The sequence below is a fragment of the Tasmannia lanceolata genome, unplaced genomic scaffold (genome assembly GCF_043159265.1).
Source record: "Tasmannia lanceolata isolate RefF3 unplaced genomic scaffold, GAP_Taslan_0.1 ptg000002l, whole genome shotgun sequence".
Taxonomy (NCBI): domain Eukaryota; kingdom Viridiplantae; phylum Streptophyta; class Magnoliopsida; order Canellales; family Winteraceae; genus Tasmannia; species Tasmannia lanceolata.
The window spans coordinates 19078734-19084991 of record NW_027518679.1 but is presented as its reverse complement, the minus strand read 5'-3'; positions in this window follow the sequence as shown (position 1 = coordinate 19084991).

Genomic DNA, 6258 nt, shown 5'->3' with positions numbered 1-6258 from the left:
CCTCATGTAGAAAAGTCTGTCCTTTAGGAGATAAGCTATGTCTCGATAGAAAGAGCCCTACCCTTAGGAGACACACTCTGTCTCATTGAAGTAGTTCTTTTTTTGAAGGCAGGCCTCATTTGGAACCTACCCTTAGGGAGGTTACTTTAGTTTGGTAGGAAGTTTTCTCGTTGGAGGCATGCCTTGCCTCATTTATAGAGTCCCTGTTTGGAGACAAGCCTGGTCTCATTTAGGGAGTTCTCCTTTTAGGAGGTTTACCCAACCTCATGTTAGAGTCCTCCTTTCTTCTAGAGTAAGTCTTTGACTCATTTATCCCTGTGGTGGCATTATTAGAGAGTCTTTGACTCATTTATCCTTGTGATGGCATTATTAGAGAGTCTTTGACTCATTTATTCTTGTGGTGGCATTATTAGAGAGTCTTTGACTCATTTATCCCTTTAGTGGTATTATTAGGGAGTCTTTGATTCATTTGTCCTTTTTAGTGGTATTATTAGAGAGTCTTTGACTCATTTGTTTTCTTTAGCGGTTTTATTAGAGAGTCCTTTGACTCATTCTTCCTTTGGTGGTGTTATTAGAGAGTCTTTGACTCATTTGTTCTTTTGGTAGTATTATTAGAGAGTCTTTGACTCATTTCCCTCCTTTAGTATCATTAGTTAGGAGTTTCTCCCTGAAGTTGTTGTCGCTCTTCTTTATTAAGGGTTGGCAGCCTTGCTAGAGCTTTGCTTGCTTAGGATCTTAGATTGTTTCCGGTGTCTTTGACACTAGCTTACCCGTGGTTTAGGGGTTTCCCTTGTTAGCCCTAGGGTTTGGCCCTAGGGTGTTGTTTTGTGTATTCCCTTAGGACTTTGACCAAAAGGGTGAAAATCCAAAAAAAAATTAGAAAAGGTTTAAAATCCAAAAACATTTGAAACTTTAAAAATATCAAAAACATTTGAAAAATATTGAAAGCCCTAAATCATTTGGGAGTATTAGGTTTTAGTTAGGAGAGTTCGTCTTCGAACTACGTTGGCTTGATCCTCTTCCACGAGGTACGTAGTGCAGCTTGGGATCTGTATCCTAAGTCCAGCCAAAATTTTGTAAATAGCATTTTAAACCTTTTTGAATAAACAACTTTACAGCCTTGATTTCAAAAAGATCTTCCTCTAGAGTTAGGACTTTGTCCTAGATAGAGAGTTTTTTTTTTTTAGAGTTAGGGTTTAGTCTTTGATTTGTTGTGTGCTTGTTTGTGCTTGTTTTAGAGTTAGGGGTTTGTCCTAGAGTTATAGGGAGGCCTCCATCTGGTCAGGTGGTGATCCACATCGCCGACTGATGACTAGAATATGATGCATTAGTCCGCCCATTGTTTTCCGGACAAACAGTTTAGTTACACATAGGTTGTACGAACCACCTGCATTAGCTTAAGGCTAACCTGCATTTAGTTAGGGCATATAGGGTGTCCTAAAATCTACAATTCACTGGAATTTAAATAATCACACAAGAAGCTTTAATAACTAGTCCGATCTTTTAGGTCGAGTCTAGGATAGAGGTCTCGATGTCTTAGGCATCATAGCTTAGAATAGGCACGAAGAGCTACGTGACTCTGATTCATGTGGAGGCGGGGATACGTAGGCTTCTTTGGATGAACATCAGACCATCCAAGGACTCGGGTTTAATCATTAGAGTCTTAGGATTTGTTGTGTTGCGTCGTGTGTCATATCAATAGGTTATATTGCGTGTTTTATTGTATTTTCTTACTTTCCTGCACAGACCTTATACCTTTAGCTGTAGTATGCATGTGCTTGTCCGCCAGAACTTAGACACCTGTTAGGTATGTCACTCATAACCTAGTTGTGATTAGGTGACGCATCTTTTACTTTTGTTTTGTATGTGCTTATTATTTCATCCCCGGGTCATGCATGATTAGGTAGACGTCTTCCCGGAGATATTTTATTCCCATTTCACATGATTTTGCCCAAAATTCTTTGGACTTAATGAAAATGGCATAAGAGACTAAGTGCTTGCACTCGGACGAATTGGGGGTGCTCTTCGGACCTTCTCCATTCGTAGTCAGGCACGAGCCCATATATATTTCTGGTTATCCGTGGTATACAGAGCATATTTGTTTTTGGGGTTCCATGGCCTATCCATGGATGGCGACTCTAAGTTTATTTTAGGTATGTCTTGGTTTCGAGCCTTGGCTCCGGATCAAGACGTATCTCTTTTTTTTATATCGCCACTCATGCTATGCTATGAGGGTGGCATCCGTTTCGAGAGTTCCTTCGATGAAGATTTGGAAGTCACCCAAATTTTAAAAGAAAAGTCACTCCCTGTCGTCGGAAAAGATATCATGGTGACTGGTTTTTCCTTAGAAATTGCACAGATCACTTGTGAAGAAGCAGGAAAAGAAACTTTTCCTATGGTCATTTGCACCCTTAACCCCTCAGCCGCCAAAATGATGAAGAGGCAGGGATTTTTCCCGGGGATGGGATTAGGATGATACCAACAGGGCGTGGTGTCATGGCCTGATGTTGAACCCATGGAGGGAACTTCTGGCTTAGGATATGAGCCTACAAACAAAGAGAAGAACCAGATGAAAGATACGATGATGAGAAGGAATGAAATTCACAGAAATTGGGGTGTGATCTCAATACCCTCACACTCAGAGAAATGGGTACTTCATTAAAGAAGGAGAAACCATTCCCTACCATGGGTTTGTCGAACCATGGTTTGAGCCAGAAACAAGAAGGATTCTCTGTGGGATTGAAATTTTCTATGACATGGAAATACCAGAAGAACCTCTCATCAGTGCAGTTGCAGAACCCCCTGTCGATTGGTAGGACTACCTTACTCTAGGACTCTTAAGGTCCCTCTTTGCAGAACCAGCCAAGACCACAGATACAGAGGAAGATTGGCAGGATTACTTGGCTCCAAACCTTCTGAACTCTCTGTTCCCGGGAGATTGGCTTATTATTGCAGCAATTGGAGAAGATTCTGCATATGCTAATCCTCGGAGCTTCATTGCCGCAGCTGATTGTGTCCCTTCCAACTGGAGTGCAGATCCTCTCCCTTATCCATTTGTCATTTCTGAAAATTCTGATGTTTTATTTCCGCTTTTACTTCCATTGTGAATCTTGAGCCTGTTCAGGATAGTTTCAATAAGAATGTACTTGCTTTCACTTCAATGAAATCTATTTCTCAGTATTCTCTTGTGTCTTATTCTGATGCTTGTGCTTTTGATAATGATAATAATCAAAATGAACAACCTTCCTCGGATGAGGAGGCCGAGGAACCTCCCCTTGAGTTACAGCAACTGCTTAAACAAGAGAAGGAGCACCGAACCCAGCCTTTAAAATAAGAAATTGAAGTAATAAATATTGGTACTGAAACACTAGTTAAGGAAATACGAATTGGAAAAACACTAACTTGCAAGGAAGCTGAGGAACTAGTGAACCTTCTGTGAGATTTCAAAGAAATCTTTGCTTGGTCCTATGAGGACATGCCAGGAATAACCGAGGAAATTGTCCAGCATAAGCTTCCATTAGTACCAGGGGTAAAACCAAAAAAGCAGAAACTGAGGAGAATAAAACCGGAATGGGTTCTAAAAATTAAAGAAGAAGTAACGAAACAACACGACGTAGGGTTCTTACAAGTGGTAGAGTACCCTGAATGGCTAGCAAACATTGTATCAGTCCCTAAGAAATATGGCAGAGTGCGAATGTGTGTGGACTTTAGGGATTTGAATAAAGCAAGCCCTAAAGATGACTTTCCCTTACCCCATATCGACATCTTCTTGAGAAGAGTGGAGTAGGTCTTGGGTTTAAGACCGAACCACTATAAAAACCCTTGTGTCAAGCCTCTTGTCTCTTCCTCTCTACTCTTGTGGTAAGTGCTTAACTCTTGTGGTTGAACTTTATTCTTAATTTTGTTTTGCTTGTATGAACCATCCACAAATTGTTTGTCAAAGAACTAAAGAGAGTAGATCAACTAGGGTTCCACCAAGTGTTTGATAAAAGGCCTAAACGAAACCACTCATCCTAATCCTTTATCTTGTTGTGGGATTTGCATTATATTTGTAATCTTTAATCATTCACCAAGTAAAGCTAAATATCTTAATTTTTCTAATCAAATTAAAACTAGTGCAAACAAAGTTTTCAAATCCATAAAGTTTTAAAAGAAATCCAATTCACCCCCCTCTTGGGTTGCCTAAGTGGGATTTCAGGATCCTTTGAAGTACTTTTTTGAAAATCCTGCTCTAATAGGGAGAACCGCTAGATGGTTGTTGTTGCTCTCAGAATTCGATATTACCTATGTCACTCAGAAATCTGTTAAGGGCAGGGCTGTGGCTGAACAATTAGCAGAGATCCCAATAAAGGAAACTGGTATCTTGAAAACAGACTTTCCAGATGAGCAAATTATGACAATGGAGGAGGGGAGCTATGAATCTAGGTGGACCTTATACTTTGACGGTGCTTCCAACCAAAATCTTGTTGTTCTTGATGAATTTTAGCTTCTGGTGAAGGCTTGAAGCAATGACCCCCTCTTTATGCAACCAAGGGTGACCTAACAACAGATTGAATGAGGTTTTAATATCAAGGACCATGAAGTCCACTCCGAACTTCTCAACTCCAAGAAGGATTTCTGCGGTAAGAGTCCCAATGACATTTCTTTGGGTGTTATCATAAGCTAGGATTCCTTGCTGGGAAGGAGTGAAACTTTCGGGTCCAAAACCCAACATGGTAGCTGTCTGAAGAGGGCAAACATTAAGGCTGACCCATTATCAACTAGCACAGAGGGAATTCTCATGCCCTAGTAGGCAATAGTAACATGGAGGGCATGAACATGATCATGACCTTGAGGTGGCAAATCCTGATCTGTGAAGGTTATAGACTTGGCGGCACTAACCATGGCCACTAAGTCAGACAATTGATCCGGGGATGTTTCAGTTGATACTTGTACTGCATTCAATTCTTTGAGCATTGCCTCTCTATGTTGACGGGAAACTGTTAGTAGACCCCACACTGTGATGTGGGCCTGAGTTTTCTTCAATTGTCTGACAATCTCATCATTCTCTTCAGCAATTACGTGATCCTCCACTACCTCCTTGGCCAAGGCTGCTGGGTTTTTAGCTCGGAGCTCAGGAGGCTTGAATACCCTACCTCCCCTCGTAAAATGCTAGACCTCATCAGATTGAAGCTCAAAAGGATCAAGGTTATCATATTGAAAGATCAGAGGGGATGGAAGTTCAATTTTATGGGTTAGGACTAAGGGTGCAACTTCTGGTTCATCGACCTCTTCCCAACGAAAGTAGTAAGGCTCAGAACTGGCATCAATGGCACATATTAGGGTTGAGGGATCAAATTTAGGAACATCAAGGGTGATCATTCCTACTTGTTCGGGTGGGGGTACTGCAATATTTGAGAGAGGGTTATTGGTGACATTGGGTTTAGGAGGAAAACTAGAAGATCATTCTCAAGCAAGTCTTGAATAACATGTTTAGGGCTATACAATGATTTGTAGTGTGCCCGGGACCTTGGTGGTACTCGCAATGCTCACGGGGATTGTAGTTTTTCGGTAGAGGGTCGGGTGGAGGGCGAGGGGCGGGTAATGTGATTTTTTTCGCCGCCAGGCATTGTTTTAGAACTGCGGAGGGGAGAGCAGGTAAGGGGGTAAAAACTCTTTTTTGCCGAATAGGAGGTTTAGGAGGATCCTGGCTGTAGTCGAAAACCATCGCTTTCTGGACTTGGTTGGATGAGGCAACATTATTGACTTCTTTATTGGGAGGGAAGGGCTTCTTGAAGTCATTTTTTGCTTGAACAGTCCTGTCCAAAATTCCCTTGTTCATAGCATCTTCAATCTGGGTCCCACCATTGATCAAGAGATCAAAAGGAGGGCAATACTGCAGTGTCATGTGTTGAAGCATTGAGGGGAGGAGGTTATTTAGCATGATCTTGCACTGCTCCTTCTCGGTAGGGCGGTGTAGACACCCCATTTTGACCGTGCAAAACCCCATCAAATGATTGAATTAGTGTCCCAAACTTCACCCTCAGCTAGCTTAGGGTCCTAGCTAGGTCCTTACAAAATTTCGTCAAAATCCGAGTGCGTTTGCCTAGTGAACAAGCCAAGACAATGCCTATAGTGTAAACCAGAAAGGGGGGCGAATTTATCCTGAAACGGTGCGATCATAATCCGAATAGGACACGATTGAAATGTGCGCCTATCAATTTTTCGCGCGCCTTATCAAAAATCCGCGCGCCCATCCATTGGTGTTGCCAATATCAA